The 19529-nt window shown below is 29.6% G+C and overlaps 1 protein-coding gene across 4 annotated transcripts in view; it reads left to right on the top strand.

The window, feature by feature from the left end:
- The window catches only part of LOC102674399 (lachesin-like), a 483275-nt gene that overhangs the window by 267078 nt on the left and 196668 nt on the right, over positions 1–19529 (top strand). The gene's annotated exons all lie outside the window — the stretch shown is intronic.

The following is a 19529-nucleotide window of genomic DNA, read 5'->3' as shown; positions in this document are numbered from 1 at the left end:
AAAAAAAAAAAAAAAAAAAGAAAAGAAAAGAAAAGAAATTACTCTAGGGAATTTCATTCCATTTTGCGGGCTCTTTCTTTCACCAAACGTTTGTCCACCTCGCGGAAGCGCGATCATCTCGACGAAAAGATACCTCGAGAGGAATTTCTCCGAACAATACCTAGGCGACAATGGAGGGGAAAGAAATGGGTTGGTAAAAGGATGATATAGAAGAGACGAATAAGTCGAGCAGGCAGGAAGTCACGAAGCAGAAAGGCAAGCGGCGCAAAATCGTCTTTTTTTTTTCTTTTTTTTTGGAGATGAAATTAACTGAATTGGCTGCGCACGAGTGGGCCCTTATGACGTTCAAGGCAAAACGAAACCGCGAAATGAAACCGGATGCCACGGAAATCGCCTCGAGAGGAAACGTTTAGAGAGCGTTTGGAGAGTGGAGATATTTTCGTTCCCACTTTAGCCAATATAAAATGCAAATAATACGGTTATTATTATTTTGTTCACTGATGAAACGTTCAGACGTTTAACGATGGAATCATTTTTTTTCTTCTTTTTCTTCTCTTTTTTCTATTTTTTTTTAATGATGAGGAAATAGGCAACAGAGAAGCTTGGAGTAATTGAATTAAGTTTGGTGTATATCGAGACATATTACATCTGAAAATATACATCGTTATATTTATAAATTTCGTACGATTGAAGAATTGAAATTGTTAATTTCTCGAGAATATTTAATTTAATTTCGTTTATTTGTAATAAATATCCTTCCATTATCTTTGAATAATTCTCTTAAACATTATTCTTTTAAGAATCCTTCGACCAAATTTTAACTCAACGATTAAAATATCTTGTATATGCCATAGATTTATTCTAAGTCTTAGATCTAAACAACGATATTCGATCGCCTCAAAATAATTAACTATATATATATATATTATTTTTTCAAAATTGAAAATTACATTTACAAATCGCTGGATAATGAATACTGCTCTCAAGATAAATTGTACAAGAACATTTTCATAAACAGAAATATTATTTCCACGAGCGTGCACACGGAATCGAATCAATTCCATCGAATGAATCTACCAAGAAATTGTGTTTCTTCGTAAATCTTTTCTGCCAAAGAACAATCCTCTTCTGGTGTAGAAGAAGGAGAGGAGAGGAGAAGAATGGGTTTGAGGAGGGGGATGCGTGGAATAAAAGTGTAAAGAGAACGTTTGACTCAAAGAGTCGTACTCGGTCGTAACTTTTATTTCATTTCCCTGCTCGTACAAAACGGATTTGACTTAGTCGGAGGAACATCGAGATTTATAAAAATAAGAGAACGAAAAAAAGATAAAGCAAAGGAAGCTCACTACGCGTGAAAATAAAAGTTCATCTTTCATCCTCACGATGTATTTTTTCCCCCTTGACTTTTTTCAATTCCGAGATGGCCGATTTTGCATAATCACAGTGAATGACGTATTGCTCTATTAAATGGTTTACATGCCAGGCCACTCGACCGTGTTGCCATCTGACGTCATACAACCGTGCTTGATATTCCTAACGCGATGCAAATTCGATCAGACTTGTTTCCTTTTTCCTTTCTCCCCTCCTCTCCTCTTCTTCTCCAACTTCTTGGAGAAAAATGAAATTTAGAAAATTTAGGGGAAACGGGTGTCCTTAATTGCGAGAAACTCTTATGAATTTTTCATCGAACGAGTTGCACCAGCCATAGGATTAATTTGATATTCGAATAAATTATGTTTCCGGATATTGGATCCATCGTTCGATTTCGAAAAACTTCACCGGCAGGATCCTCTTCATTTGTCAAAATTTGTGCACAGATTTATATCACTTCTTGTTTCGATGAAATTGATTACCTTTCTGGATCACAATATGCGTGCAAAGTTTTCTCGTTTCCCGTACACGTACAGTGTGTCCGGTTTATCGTGATTCGTTAAAATATGAATGATACGAAAAAAAAAAATATTTCAGACAAGTTATTATTCGATATAAAGAAATACAAGTTTAATTTAAATACAAATAATAAAACTTATCACACGGAGAAATAAAGACAATGCTTCTTTCTTTCTTATAATTTTTCTTATTTACATTATTTCGAGATATATCTGAGACACAGTCTGTATATGGATAAAAATCGATCTTTTTCGCGGTTTAAATAAAGTATTCCTGCTAATAACTCGAGGTTTACCTCTGCATGCGTTCAGGGATCTGCAGGGATCGTAAATAGGTGCACTCGAACAAGGATAATTTCTATTCGACACCCTCGGTGTTATTTTCTGTGTTGAAAATTTCGCGGGACGTTAAGAAGGAGCAGCAGCCCGGTACTCTTCGGTACAAACCGAGGCAGATTAAATTTCCATTGCAAATTTCATTCGATATGGTTCTTCAGTTACGTGACGATTCGCCTCGACGAACCCCCCTTCGACTCGTCTTCCATTTATGCAACGGTCGATGAAGCCGCGTTGTCAAAGATAATATCTTCGTTAAACTGGTTATCGATCGTTTTTTCGTGAAGGATAACAGGGTTGTACAATTTTATTCATCGAAATCGAAGAAAAGTTGTATTTAATATCTATCTTTTTGATAGAGTTTCCTTCTCATGGTTAAGTTACTTGAATATTTTTTTAAAATTATTTTGTGGTTTTAATAATATTTGGATGTATTTAGAAAGCTAAATGAAATCCTTTATATTTTTGCAATCGCAATGGATATTATTGTAATTCTATAATGATGTATTTAAAAAGTAATTTTTAGAGATTGTTATAAAAATATCTTCCGTTTGAAAATTATATATATAAAGCTTCTTTGAAATCTTTTGAGAAATTGTACATTAGGGGTGATATTGTTTCTAGTGACAGTGCTAAAATGCTTCTAACTTGAAACTGCTTTCAGTTGGTCGCTTACAACCTTCTGCACGTTGCCCATTGTACGACTCTTAAGATGGCTTTTGATTTCTGAGAACAGATAAAAGTCACATTGATATATAAAGAGAATGTGAAAGTATATTTCACCAAATTTAATTGATGAAATTTACATTCAACGTTTTTTATAACATTACTGTTGTATTGTAACATGTTAATAATGTATTGTGTTATTCTAATTAAATTGAATATGTATATTATCATATTTTTATTATTATTAAAGTACAAGCAAAAATGTCTTTAAAAGAGAGTTTTTTTTAAAAGTTAAATTGCTTGAAAATAATTCATTTGAACATTTCTGAATAACACATTTACGATGTTATAATTCTCTTGTCGTTGCATGTAAATATCAACACTGCACAATAATTAATTTGCGCATTGAGAGGTAAAGCAACAGAACTGAATTATGATGAAGACGTTGCTACACAAAGGTCGTTGCAGAGATGTTATCGTGATACGTGTTTGGAATACGCGCACAATGTATGCAGATTGACTTACTTTATATTTCCACAGATGTTCACAATTGCATTTAACTGTTCAACGATTTGAAGAAAATATGAATATATTGATAAATATAAAGAATTTGCTTTCTATACAACAAATAATTCAATAATAAAATATTATTTTCGTATTATCGTATATAGATGAGTGTAATCTATCTAATATCGAAAATATATATTATCATATAATGAAGAAATTACATTTTGCAAAAGAAAAATGATTAAGATAAACTAAGATAAAAAGATAAAATAATAATCGTTTACATACATATTCCTTGTAATTTTTTACAAAATTTCGAATAGTACATATTATCCATCCCTAGTATTTAAAAGTGAATAAATTTAAAAAATAATATGAATTTTCTCTACCATAATACCATAGGGAAAAAGGCTACTTTACCCACATTAAGGACTTTTAATATAATAAAATTTTCATTTTACATTTTCAACACTCCATTATTTCTCGTGAAGCATCAAATCATGCAAATTTAATATTTTTAGAATTTCCAAATGAGAATAACCCTTTGTGTTGAATTAAATATAATTTTAAATCGTAACACAAAGCAGAAAATGATCAAATTGCTTTGAACCTTTGGATTACAAGTATATAACCATCTATCGGGAGCAAAAATTCGAACACAATAAATTCACATTTAGTTGCACCGTTTAATTTCGTACCGCTTTTAAGCTTTCAATTACACTCGCTGTTCCGTTTTGTATCGATAGAAAGCGGACTTTTAAAAAAGCGGAAACAAAAGGAAAAATCGTGGGGAAAAATCCATGCGCCCGCTCCCTTCCCAGTTTTTCTTGCGAACAAGTGACCTAGTGAACGAGTTAAATTAGTTAGCCGCCATAACGATCTAGTTCCCCGGAAAACGAACGATAACGAGAAACTCCGTTACCGATTAGCGTTACTTGTTCAGAGCTCGACACTCATTAAGGTAACGAGCATCCTAAAACACTTCTTGCTTCTATTTGAAACATCGCGGAATACGATTATTCGAATGTCAATATTACATCGACTTAAACCGATGAAACATACATTTTCTATATTTTAATTAAGAAGCCTTCATTCTGCCTCCATTTTTAATTTGAAATATAAATAAGGATCGAGTGAAAATAATAATAAAGATTTAAAAAATTTTAAGAAACTAAGGATCGAGGATATATACATATAAGTTATTTTGAAAATTTTATAAGTTGATATTCTCTAGTTTAATGTATTGACGATTATATAAATTTTTCATGCTCTCAATTTACGCGTTCTTGTTTCTTTTTTCCATTATTGACGATTGAAAATAGCCTCGGCAAAGTACCAAGAATTTGCACTTATTCACATATACACTTTTCATTAGTGCATTCTAAAATTGATTGTTACGCCGTAGTTGGTAAAAGTTGAAACTAATACAAGAAGATATATATTGTATGTATAATACAGTTTAGACAACGAATTAAATTTATTAGATTTTTATGAATTTTTGTTAAGATTTCTTTATGAAAATTCATTAAATATATATTTTCATAACATCGTGCTCTTTTTTTTTATTTTTTTCATTTTCACTCTTTTTATACATTATTTTATTTAAAATGGGTAATAATAATAATAATAATAAATCGATGAATTAGAGTTAAATAGATTAAAACAATATAAAATTATATTATATCTATTTTTCATTGATTGAACTTATATTATTGTGATTTTCCATATGTTTGCTTCCAGTTAATAAATCGTTCTTTACGAGACAATATACACAAAAGAATAGACAGAAATATATATCGAATTTTGATAAGTTTAATAACAGATGAATTGTAAATATTTTAACTCGACTGTTTTTCTTTCTTTTTTTTATGAATCTTTGGTCTGGATTTTATTTAATTTTGTTGTACTGCAAACTTCACATACGTATTTTTTTATCTCGAATATTTTTTAATGTGCATCTGTTCAAAATATTTAATCGTCATTCTGATTATCATTTATATCTTAGAAATTTTATATCATTATAATCTTATTGTTGTTAAGATATATTGTTTTTAAGATTTTCATAAATACTTTCATTTCTGTTTTATCACTCCTCTTTATCTGTTTTAAGTGGACCATATTCAAACTTCAGTTACGTTGTGGCACAAACTCTTGTAATTCCGGAATACCATAGAACTTCGTTTATTTGAATCTATCCGGGAACAAACAGTTCATGTAATTGGAGTTCATGCAATAAAACTTCACTTATTCTCCATATTACTTACAATTCTCATTTAAATAACAGAAATTCACGTTTAGAAAATTCAATTGAGAGGAGTTCAGTTGATCTAGCTGTAACTAAAAGTCTCTTACAATAAATTCAAATGAATAGAGTGAATTGAATAGAAATTTTCATTATTTCTCTTTTTGTTTGCTGTAAATTGAACTATTATCTATTTTGTATAATTTAAAAGAAATTAATATTACAGAATATATTATGTCATAAAATATTAAATATTATGGCATTCATAAATTTGATTTTCATTAAATTTTTGTTTAATTATATAAAAGAATGAATGATATTATTTTATATAATGATATTATTAATATATTCATATTATTTTATAACATTTTATTTTGTATTAAATATCACATGTATAACTGAAGATTAAACATTTACTAATTATAGTTATTACTATTAGCATATTATTATTATTAGCAGTAAATAATAATTATCAATTAAATTTAATTAAAATCATATCATTATCATTTAAATTTTATTTTTTATGTATCTTTATCGTATATAAATTATTTGTAAATTAAATTAATTGATTCTGAATTATTTAACAAGACTAAAAAGTCTTGCATTTGAATCTTTTTTTAAAATTTCTTTTTTTAGAATTTGAATACCAAATTTTCACTAGATTATACGAAAAAAATAAAGCATTTTTTACAATTTAATATGAGCACTTAAAAATCTCCAGAAAGAGGATACACGTAAAGCTTAATAAAAAACAAAGGAGACAGTAATTGTAATAAAATTTTGAATCATCTCACTTATTTACTTTTTGCCCACAATCTATACATTACAAATATATATAGGACGAAAATAAAAGCTAAAACTTCATCGATATCTTCATTTCCATCACCCATCTCCTTGACCTTTCCTTCGATACGTTCCCGGAATCGAAAATAGAAACTGATCGAGAAACACGTCCCAACCCAAACCTAGGATTCTATCCAGATTTCCCCTCGACCTGCTTTACTGCTGCTTACTAGTAAAATTTCTTCAGAGTTCTCAGTCTATACGAGAAACAGTCGGAACAGCCGATCCCCTGGTAAACGGGAGAAAGCAGAATGTCAGAAACACAAGATTGAGTGCGCGAATCCGGGCGTGAATAGAATCGCGGGTACGTACGAAAAATCGAAGGATCGATGGCCCGTTGAAAAGTGATAAATACAGCGCCGCCACGGAATCATAAATAACGCTATCGGTGGTTCGCCTCGTTGCCCCTCCCACGCACCTGGACGTTCCCCGAAATCAATACTCCAACCGCACTTTCCATACACACGGTCGTCGTAGTGCGATCCGCGGATGTCTCGTAATTCGAAATTTCGGCGGAGGAGGAGAGGAATAAAGAAGCCGTCGTCGTCGTCGTCGTTGGGCGGAGAAAAGGGAAACAAACGACCGAGATATAAAAAGGAAGAGTGGAGTGTCTCGTCTCCAGATTGTTCCGGGCATATTATATCCCGGCGAATCGCAGTAAAAAGTTTACGAGCGGACGACGTGAAAACGGGCGGAAGCGGAGCCGATTCGTACTCCTACCGGTTCCGCTCGAGATAGATGGATGAACAGGGGAAAGGGGTGGTTGAGCGGGTGGAAATGTAAAAAGGAGTCGATGAATTTCCAGGGAACGATGGGCAAGGAAACCAACCGTCCCTCTCGATAAATAAGCACCAGGTTAACCGTCATATTTCTTTGTCGCCTGGACCAGTTGCAAAAGGCCCAGCCCGTTATTTACGATTCGATGGAAGATTTATCATAGGAATTGATTTTTCCACGCCCCCTCCCCGATTGGATTAATTTTCTCTACCGGTCCAAGCTTCGTCGCTTCCTTTCTCCTCGCTTCTTTCGTTTCAGGCAACAGGACTGCCTGTTGAATCGCTCCTCGCCTCCTCTTCGCTCCTGATAATTTATTGACCGGCGGGATAAAGGTTATGGGCTCGATATGCAGATTCGCCCCGCACTCGAGGATTTCGCCTTTGTCTTTCGTTCCACGATTTTGTTCGATGATATTTTATAGGCTACTTGTTGTTGCGTCGTGGTAAGTTTGATACGGTTTATTGTTGTTTGTAAATCGATATTTTGTTTTTCTATGGCAAAGATTATAAACATCGAAAATAGGAAAGATGTAGGAATTTTTCATTGATATCCGTTATACAATATTATTGTCAAGTGATATAAAAAATTCATTATAGAAATAATAATAAATAAATAAATCTTAGATGTTATCAAGATTAAATTATACTCTTGAAAAATCTACAATTATATAATAACAAGTAAAAAATAACACATATAAATATTTGTGTTCTCGAAACACAAAGTTCTTCTGTATTCTTTTCTCTTCTATTGATTATATATATGTATTGATTATAAGATAAGCATCGAAAATAGGAAAGATGTAAGAATTTTTCACTGATATCCGTTATACAATATTATTGTCAAGTAATATAAAAAATTCATTATAGAAATAATAATAAATAAATAAATCTTAGATGTTGTTAAGATTTAAATTATACTACTGAAAAAGTAATAGTAGATCCTTTTCTCTTGTATTGATTATAAGATTGTAAGCATCGAAAATGTAGGAATGTAAGCAGGAATTTTTCATAAAATGTTATATATTGATCTCCATTATACAATATTATTATCAAGTTATACAAAAAATCTATTATAGAAATAGTAATAAATAAATAAATCCTAGATGTTGTCAAGATTTAAATTATACTACTAAAAAAGTAATAATAGATCCCTTTCTCTTGTATTGATTATATATATATTGATTATAAGATTATAAGTATGGAAAATAGGAAAGATGTAGAATTTTTTCATAAAATATTATATATTGATCTCCGTTACCTATAATATTATTGCGTCAAATTATATACTGATAAAAAATCCATTATAGAAATAGTAATAAATAAATCTTAGATGTTGTCAAAATTTAAATTATACTACTAAAAAAGTAGTAATAGATCCCTTTCTTTTGTATTGATTATATATATATTGATTATAAGATTATAATCATCGAAAATAGGAAAGATGTAGAATTTTTTCATAAAATATTATATATTGATCTCCGTTACCTATAATATTATTGCGTCAAATTATATACTGATAAAAAATCCATTATAGAAATAGTAATAAATAAATCTTAGATGTTGTCAAAATTTAAATTATATTACTGAAAAATCTACGAATATATAATAGCAAGTAAAAAATAACGTATACAAATAATATAATTTATATATTCTCAAAACAAATAATTTCACAAAATCCTGTAAATCCCTTTCTCTTGTATCTTTCAGCACACCTTTATATATCCAATAGACACGACGAAATATTTCCTTCAATTTAAGAGATGAAAGTTTAACTCCTGAGAAGTGGAATCGATTTGGAATAGTCGACGATATAATTAGAATCGATCGGTATTCTAGGCGATCGTTTTCACACTCGAGCGCACGAATTAACCCTCGAACCTTCTCATCGCGAGTTCTCCAGCTCGACATACGCTCAATTTCTTGCCGGTAATCGATGCTCCTCGTTAGTCTAGCAATCTTGAGTCCACCAATAAAGTTGAATCTCGATCGTAACGCAATTTCGAACGTCGAAAATTGCCTCGCATTCAGAATCCCCTAATAATCCCCCTTTACTTAATTCGCTTATTTATCGTACGTCACGATTCGAACTTCTACACTCGGGTTCCGTATATGGATTCATGGTATTCTTCCTCGAACTTTTCCTCGCTTCCTCAACCCTCCACAGAAACTCGAGGATCGTTTTTCTACGCGTCGGACGAGATTCATCCTTAGGGGGAGGAAACCGGCGAGTTTCAAGGGAAGACGACGAAGCCATCTCGGTTATCTAAGAGACGTTTAAGCAGAAGTTGTAAATTTGAATTTTAAAGCGGACCGAGGAGCAACTCGACTTCCTACTCTTTCTACGACCGCCGTAGATTGAAAGATCCTCTTGCCAGAGTTCATCCATCCCTTCACGCTTCTCGCCAGTTCTTGGACGTTTTTTTACGGGCCGTCTTCGACCCGTGAAATAAGACAATTAAGGGAGAGGAATCTGTTGCGTTCGAGTGATAACACTGAAATTTTTTTATTTATAGCGAAAGTACGGTGTTGATTCGTGTATCTGTTTGTACAAGTCGAGATGTTGATGCATTTATTGGTGAAAAGTTAGGAAAGGAATTGATAAACGTTTGCGAATTTATATTTATATCTTTGTCTTTACAATGCAAGCAAAGAAAGAAAGATTAATTATTGTTAATTTTTTCTTCCTATGTTGTTTTTATTAATCTTTATTTAGTAGTGTTTGGAGGTTTTTGATTACTTGTTATTTTTAGTTTATTGGTATAAAAGCGAAGAACAATTTACGTAAAAGTTGATTAATATTCGCGTAATACTTTTTTTCCCTATAAAAATTCAATTTACTTTAAACAATGAACTCGAAGTAGCTTTAAAATCGATTTAGAGTTTTCAACATACTATTAGTAACAATATATATATTATATTTTTTTTCCAGAAATAAACACACCTATCACCTAATATATTTTAAAACTCGATTAAACTATATTAAAATTAGGAAAAGTTTAAACCACTTCAACTCCGAAGATAGCAATTTCCGGTTAATAAATATAGGATCACAGAAGCGCGGAAGTTTACCCTTTAAAACTCTTTTTCATTCACCTTCGATATCGTCGTGTAAAAGAAAAACTATAATTTTTAACAATTCTCCATCTTCCCTATATCTTTTTCTCAGAGCTTTCCTCTCAAAAATCCCAAACTCCAAACAAACAACAGATTCCTGGAACACGTATTTCATTTCTCTACGTCTCAACCGATTCAGATATATATCGAAAAATAATTTCAATGTTTTATTTTTTAAACGTTGGATTTGGAAAATTTTTAACGATCAATAACAATAATTTGTCAAATGTAATAATGCAAAGATAAAAGAAAGGTATTCGGGTCGCAAGAAGAAGGGATTCGAAATTTCGTAAAAATCGCTGACAGACCCAATTCGAGGCTGATCCGTTATGAAACGACATTATCCGCGCTTAGTCGGGTTTAATGGACCGTTGACGTAGATAAACGTGGCCCTAGTATCGCGATTAAACTCGTATTGCACTCACGTTGAGAAGACGGGATGCACCGAACGGATCGTGCATATCGCCCTCCCCCTCCAGTGTTTCGTTCCAATACGCGCGTACTCGCGTAAAAACTCGCGATTCGAGATGAGTAACGGACGTCGTTCCTCGCAAGGAAATCCCGTCTCGAGGCGAGAAAGTGTCGGAGGAGGAAACGAGTTTTACATTTCGAGCGAACGTCCAACGAAGTCAACTTTGGTTGCGACTTTTCGGTTCCTTGGGAATTCAGTCTGTGTACTTTTCCTGCTCGAGCGTATTGTCAATTTGTTCGCTCGTGGCGAAATCGTTGAAGCGGCCTCCAGTGTTTGGCAAATCGTTTCCATCATTTAATGATCATTTTTTTTTCAATTTTTTCTTTCCCACGGCTGACACGAAGAGATATTTGTAACGGTTATAAATTTTATGTAAGAAAAAAATTCTGTGACGTTTTATGTAAAATTGATATTTTATTTACGAATAGCTAATAATTTAATTAAATTGCTTAAAACTATGTAAATGCGGATATTTTTGTTGTGAAAAATAGTTTCAAAATTATACACGAAATATGAAGATAAAAGATAAAAGTATGAAAATTGATTTCACGCAAAGAGATTTTTCAAAAATTGCTTTAAATACAAGTTATAATCTATATACATGAGTTTTCGTTAAAATCAAATTTTTATAAAAGCAAATAAATTTCTTTGTAAGATAGTATACGAAAACTTATGTCGTAAAAGTTGGTTTATTATTTTTTTAAATTAAAAGCTTTACCATTATTCCTCTTAGTTACAAGTTCTTATCTCTTTATACTTTCATTTCGCTGTATAAAATTAAAAAGAAAAAAAATCTCGTTTCATCGATAATCCTCAGAAAGCTGATCATTATTCAAACAACGATTTTTAACGTCCTTGTGTATAATACACCGACATATTTCGAATGTTCCATATTCCATTCGAAAATATTTCGAATCCATATCACGAGAAATCATGTTTTCACGAGCCCCGTTCGAACGTGGTTCATTTATTTTCTTTTGTCCCCGGATCTTTGAATTATAATTTCGTTTCTCCGCGGCTATGTCTGTCAAAGGAAACATCGTATGACGAAGAACAAAGCATTCTGAACGACGTTCAATGGGAAAAGGTCGGGAAAGCTTTCCACGGATAAAAGGCTGGTTGCATAGGAATGGAACGTATTCAATAGGGTTAATCCATAATTAAATTAATCCAAGCCCGTTGCGACTGTCCATCAACCGGTCTGGTCGGCCATTTTGACTTCAATCGTTTGACCGATCACCGCGAATTCTTTGGTACCAAATAACGATTTGACGGAATTTAATGTGGAAATGAATTGATATAGGATTACCTTTCATTTCGTTTCCATTTCGTTTCTAATTGTATTAGACATTTGGGGCATATTAGATATTTGAAAATGTATTAAAAATGTGATATCGATGATTTCAAAAATTAAAGAAATAAAGTTTGAGTCTATTTTCGAAATATGTACAAAAAGAAATGAAAAAGTAAAATCAAAATAATAATTTGTCAATTTATCAATTTACAATCTATGATATTTTAATTTATTGTGATTATTCGAGTATATATTTAATATAAATTTTTATTTTTTCTTTTAAAGAATTTCCGAAGGAATTTATGGAACATGAATATCAATATAATAATTGCTATGATTGTATACTTATTTGTTAATTTATTTTCTCATACATTGGATCTGCGTTCTTGTTTTAAAATGATTATAATATGATTATGACAGAATGTGTAAAATGTTAATATGTGTTAATAATGTTTTGTTATAATGAATTCTTCAAATACAAATAGCAAAAATGTATATTTTATTGCTTAAAGATTTTTAAATTTATCTGAAAGATATGAAAAAAAATTTGATTGTTTTGCGAAAAGATCCTTACACCTCATTCGTCTATGAAACAATTCAACTTTTCTCCTCAATGTTAGTTGGTATCTTTAATGGCAGAGAAGACAATTGTTTTGGAAGAATTATTTTATGTGTCCTATCTCCTACGACCACCAAAGTTTCAATGGCTAAGATTTGCAATTAATGCATGGAACTTTTCGAAATAGCACAGCTGGAAGTGAGTGAATAAAATTATGGTATTTGGATAAATAAATTATGTAGGAGGAATTTAACGATTAATTCCATTATTTTTAATTAATTTCAAGTATTAAAATCAATGAAATATTTAAAAAATTCAATTTTCCTTATTAACATGGTATCATGTCACGCTATATTGTAATTTTTAACATTAATAAGATAATATAAATTATTATATAATATATAATATAATTATATATAATATAATTATTTATTTTTCACTATTGTAAGATTTACAATTTTTTTTAATTACGTGAACAAAATTCAAAGATATCATTAAAAAAATTCATGTTAATGGGAAATAAAAATTCTGCAAATCTAACATATGACGAAAAAAAAATATCATCAACTTTTATGTATGTATTGAAAATTTTATCTTAAAAATTTCATCGTACACTGACTTATTTTTTTCGTTCAGAAAGATCAAATCTTCGTGACTGTCCTTTTATGTGCAATTCATATCGAACGCAAAAATCGAAATCGTATTATTTTCAGGATATCGAAATACGAGAAATCGTCAAGAATGGAGCGTCATTAAAAAGACGTGAACGCGTTTCTCTCAAAACAATTTCTCTCAAAAAACTTTTGCGATATATGAAGGCACAGCTGTATAAAGGAACACAAACTATATGCTCTTTTAAAGAATCGATATTCTCTTCCAGCAAAAGGGATGATTTACGACTTTGATTGCTCTGTTAGTTTAAATACAATGGCACATATTGAAAATTCTTCTCATTGTTTTATCATTTTTTTCTTTCCTTTTCTTTTTAATGATATATAGCTTATACTTTTCATATATTTATATAGAATGTAACCACATATTTGATTATTGACAGTGATGAAAAATGAAAATGTTGTAAGAATTAGACTTTGTTATATAATATAATATAATCTTTTTAATTTTCTTTTCTCTTTAATAACTTTTAATGATATATAACTTATACTTTTCATATATAGAATGTAATCACATATTTGATTATTGATACTGATGAAAGATGAAAATGTTGTAGGAATTATTAGACTTTGTTATGTAATAAAATATAATATAATCTTTTAGAAAAGAGAAAACTTATTATATAAGATTCAATTTCTATTTAGAATTTTATTAATGATAAATAGAATTTTATTAATGATAATTTTATTATGAATTTTGGATAATTCATTAGTTTCAATTAATTATATTTTCCAATTTATTATCCATATTTTTATGTTGTGCAAATATTTTTAATGCATAATTTTGCTGGAAAAATTATTTTTAAAATATATTTGTAATATGGATTACGTATAGAAGGGAAGACTAAGAAGATACATAATATTATTAAATAATATTTTAATAATTTTTTTGCATATTTAAATTTAGCATTCTTGAACAGAAACAAAATTAAAATTTTAAACAATTAACATGTTAAAAAAGTATAAAACATGTAAAATGTCTCCCTTCTTATGTATTAGATATAAATTTTCATCATAATTTTATTATTATAGATTACAAAGGATTAAATCATTTTAAAAAAATATAATAAAAAATTGTCTTCTTTAAATGTCTCAAAACCTCTCCAAAGATAAAATTTTAAAACAATAATTCTAACAAAACAGCTAACTTTAAATTAAAAAGCATCAAAATAAACCATATATGTAATTAATTAAATGTTTCATTCATGTAAAAATTGATACTTTATGACAAAAAAATTTTCTTTCTTTTTTGATGAAAAAATTTTTGATCAATAAATTTGTAACAATCATAATTTAGATATTATAATTTAAATTGTGGTATACGATTCTCTATTAGATAGGAAATAAAAAGTTGTATCAGGCCTTTTCAGTCTCCCCTTCGTATAACTCACAATCGGCCATTCGTGTCGCCATAAGTCAGTTGGTTGTCCGAGGATTAAAACAAGATTCTGTATCTTTAACGGAAAATTGTCCAGTATCGACTAGCTTACAATATTGATCAATATTGATTTTCTTTCATCGGATATTAATATTTTTTTTTATAATAAATGAATATAACATGTAATATTATTATATTAAAAGAAAAATTGTTAATATCCAATAAAAAAAGTGAAAACTAATAAATCTCCTCTATAACAAAACGTACTTAAAGATATTATTAAATTAATAAACACGTTGATAGATTAGAAGAAATGACGTATGAATAAATCTAATATTTTTGAATTTATTTCAATATTATTAAACGAAATAGAAAAATTTTTCTTTGCGACTTCGAGCTGTTAATTAATTCGTATAAGAATCTCTTTTAATTGATAATTTTATCTTTGATTTATTAAGATATTATCCGAAGAAGAAATCGAGGTGAATAGGATTAGACGAGCACACGTTAAATTCAATATTTACGCGAGTCGGCCGCGCGTGTAATCGTGTCGCAATTAAGAGCAACAAAATTCGATTATGTACTCGCCAGTTCTCGACAGTACGCTCTAATTACCGTCGAAATCCGTAGAAAACGAATCGTTGCGGTTAGAACGTCTGCCAAAGTGATAACAAGCCAATTACTCTTGTGTTTCCCCCTTTTTGACGATTTTGTGTGCTATTTGCACACAATTGAAGACAATTTGCAAAAGGGAATAACACTTGAAAATTGTTTTTTTTTCTTGCAACAATCACATCGTGTGCAAAACAGAAAGTTACTTATATCAATTTACTAAAAATATCTATGTTTATGTAAACAATTAGACAGATGATGAATTGATTTTTATGGTTTTTAAATTATACTGCTGTAAAATTCCATGATTTTTATCAATATTTACGATCAGAAAGTTTATGTTTCTTCATTACTTCTGGAATTTTAATTATCATTTAATTCTTTTTATCTTTTTGTCTTGTTAAGAATGTTATTAATGTTGGATGATAGTCTAATTTTTAATTCCGAATTTTGTGCGCAATTCTTTTTATCTGTTGTCGCACGCAAGCACAAATTTATTTGAACAATATTTAATACTTGTTTACACTTAATAAAATATAAAAGCAACGTATATGAGACAGGAATAATGAATTTTATTCTTTCACTTTTATCGCGAAATAAAATTTCTTCAAAAATATTCTCTCTCGATTGATCATTGATAAATAAATAATCTTTTGATGGAATTAATAAATTCAATGCAACATATAAAAGCATGATATGAAAAAAAAATGTTGAACGAATGAAGAATAAACTATTCATCTCTCGAACATGCAATAAACAAAATATAAATAAAATATATCCTAATTAAAACTTAACAAATGGATCGAAGCAATCAAGATCAAACATCAACATGGTATAAATTTAATATTCAAGCAGACACTCGAATAATCAAAGGAATATCTCTCCTTCCGCGCGAAAGGATATATATTCCATCCTCGATAAAATTTCGTTATCGTTCGATTCGATTCTCTAAATGATCGAAAAACGGAGGTAAGGATTCCTCGCGTTAAAATAATAAACAAGTTCGATAATTGTTCGAGGCAGCGGTGAAATCAATGGCTCCTCCTTCTTCCATCGAAAAAGTTCGGTATACTGCATTAAAGTTCATTCTCCGCAAGTTTGCTCTGCAACTCGCCAAAAGTGGCGAACAGTTTGAAACTGTATCCCCCCTGGACGAACTCGGAAACACTTACGGACCGTTTTACCTCGAATCTTTCTCTAACGTTTCGAGATTAAAAATCGTAAAAGCAAATAAACGATCAATCACTCGTTTCTATCTCACGCGATAGATAAAAGAAATATATATACAACACAATTGTAATTAAGAGATTTTTAAATAAATGATCGATTATTTGAATGTCGGAATTAATAGTTTATAATAAATATATAAATAAATATATAAAATACAATAAATGTAGTTTCAATATACTTAATAAATTATAAAACATTATATTACAATTGATGAAGACTATTTCATTCTATAAATATAATTTTATCGTTAAAATATTAATAATACTTGCTATTTTTGAAATCTTTTTTCAAAATGAATATTTTTATGTCTTATTAATTATGAAATCTTAATGTAAAATTATTTAGCAAAGTACAGAATTTTTCTATTACATACTAAAAATGATAGAAAAAAGTAAATTGTATTCTTTCACTTCATTTATTTAATATAGGATATTTATATATTTTTTTTGGATAAAAAGGAGATAATAAAAAAGATATGTTTCAATACAGAAATTTATTAAATATTAATTTTCTGTCCATTGTTCAAGTCATCCAAAAATAGAGCTGCCTATTGTTTACAGGTAAATCAATTGCATAAAAATTCGAACTTTCTACTTTCATCCTTTAATTCGGATAAAAATACGCCAAGAAAGGATAACTTGGATTGGGGCAAACGCGGGATTCGTCAACGGCTTCCATATAAATTTTCAAAACGAACATTTCCTCCTTTTATGATGCTGTCAACCACTTGTCGGGACGTCTGAACAGAGAATCGTGCAACCGATTGCAAAGCGGCTATACACCGATATCAACCGGAATGAAATTTACGGTGACGTTCGCGATTCAATAACGCGCCAGCCCCGTCCCGTTATCTGTACAATTTATCTTTACATCGGTGTATATTAAGAAATTTCATCGACGACGAACTCGTTCGATAAAGAGGACGGTCGAATCGAGTGCGCACACCGCGATAGTTCCACCCCAGTGACGAAACAATAGGGGATGCAACCGATTGTGGCCAAGTATCAAGCGTGCAAATGGCTTTGTCAGCCCTGCACAAACGACCAGTTGAACAGATTCACTCAGAAAGTTCAAACGCCGTAACTATGGAGCGATACACAGATAAAAACATGGACATTTATCACCTGAATTGCCGCGGGTGCTTGACTGACGTTTAAAAACGTATACGCGAGACAAGATCGTACTTACGAAACACACGATATCGCTTGGATTTTTTTATATTAAATTTTGATTGTTATTATTCATAAAGCGATGATATGTAAAAAATGTAATTTATTATTAGAAAAAGAATCGAAATTTTTCTAAACAAAATATTAAAAATTATGAACTATTTTTGAAAATTGTTAATTCTAATCCCAAGTATATATTAGATTATTCTGTGAATAATGTTTTATAAGTCCAATTTGAGTATGAAAAAGAATTATTATATAATTATGAAATTAATAATGATTAAAATGTTAAAAATTATTTTTGAAAGTTGTCAATTCTAATCCCAAGTACATATTAGGTTATTCTGTGAATAATATTTTATAGTCCAATTTGAGTATGAAAAAGAATTATTATATAATTATGAAATTAATAACGATTAAAATGTTAAAAATTATGAACTATTTTTGAAAATTGTTAATTCTAATCCCAGGTATATATTAGGTTATTCTGAATAATGTTATATAATTATAATAATAATTATATATATGTTATATAATAATAATTATATGAAAAAGAATTATTATATAATTATGAAATTAATAATGATTAGAAAAATACGTAAGAATTTTTTGATACAATGTTTTATTACATATTAAAAACAATGATAGACAAAAGTAAATTGTATTCTTCCACTCAAACATTGAATTATTTATTTATATGACAAAGTTTTTGAAAATGGAGGTTATGAAATAAACATTTAAAATAATATTTTTAATTGAGAAGAAGTGCAATATCTTTTGAAAAGAGAACAAAAATTAGGTTTTTAGAATGATATTATTTATGAAATGATTTAATCTTAAAGATCGATATTCGAATTAACTTTGGATGTATGTAGGATATTAATAAAATCGTGGAACGTCTATAGAAGATCGATTTTTAAAGAGCGTAAGTTGTAAAAGTATCGATTGAAGTTATAAGCAATTTAATTTAAGTTTGTACAAGATGAAACGAAATAAATAAAGTAAGACATCTCTCTCTCCGTTGCCATTTCAATCTGTCTACGCCTCGTTTCATCTAACGCAAACTTAAATTGCTTATAATTTAATAAATAATCCTCGATAAACATTTTTTCTGTATATCAATAATAAATTTATGCTTACTTTTACGTTTCTTTGATCTTTAAAATCAACCCTTTAAAGATATTCCACAAATATATTAATACTCCGTATTTATATCGAATAAATTCAATCTTGCATCCTCTGAACTTAAATTTATAACTAAACAAATATATCGAATATTTTCTTTTATTAAATCAATAATCAAAGAATTGTATAATGTAATACATAATTATTTGCATATACGCAAAAGAGTAATTATTTATTTAATAATATTAATATTTAATAATTAATAATATTTAATATTTTATTAGTTATTTATTTAATAACAATTTCTTATGGATCATGATCTATAGATTAGAAAATCTAGCCAATTAGAATATAAATATAAATGACGAATCATTATTTTATGTTCAATTTTTACCAACTTTACAAATTAGCATATACGATTTTAATTTCTAAGCGATTGTTTCAATTTATTTTCTTAATAAATTAGACATATACACGAAATTATAATTATTAAATTAACGACGAATTAAAATCCGTTTTCATCACACTGCAGCCTCATTTCCACGTATAGAAACAACGAAGATGAATCTCTCCATTGTTCTCAAATGTTAACGAACAGAGAGTCCAGTGTTCCCTTGCAGTTAGCCAGAAAAGCGATAACGAGCAA

Source organism: Apis dorsata, unplaced genomic scaffold, assembly GCF_000469605.1.
Source record: "Apis dorsata unplaced genomic scaffold, Apis dorsata 1.3 scaffold_376, whole genome shotgun sequence".
Taxonomy (NCBI): Eukaryota; Metazoa; Arthropoda; class Insecta; order Hymenoptera; family Apidae; genus Apis; species Apis dorsata.
This window is presented reverse-complemented; position numbering and strand designations above follow the sequence as displayed.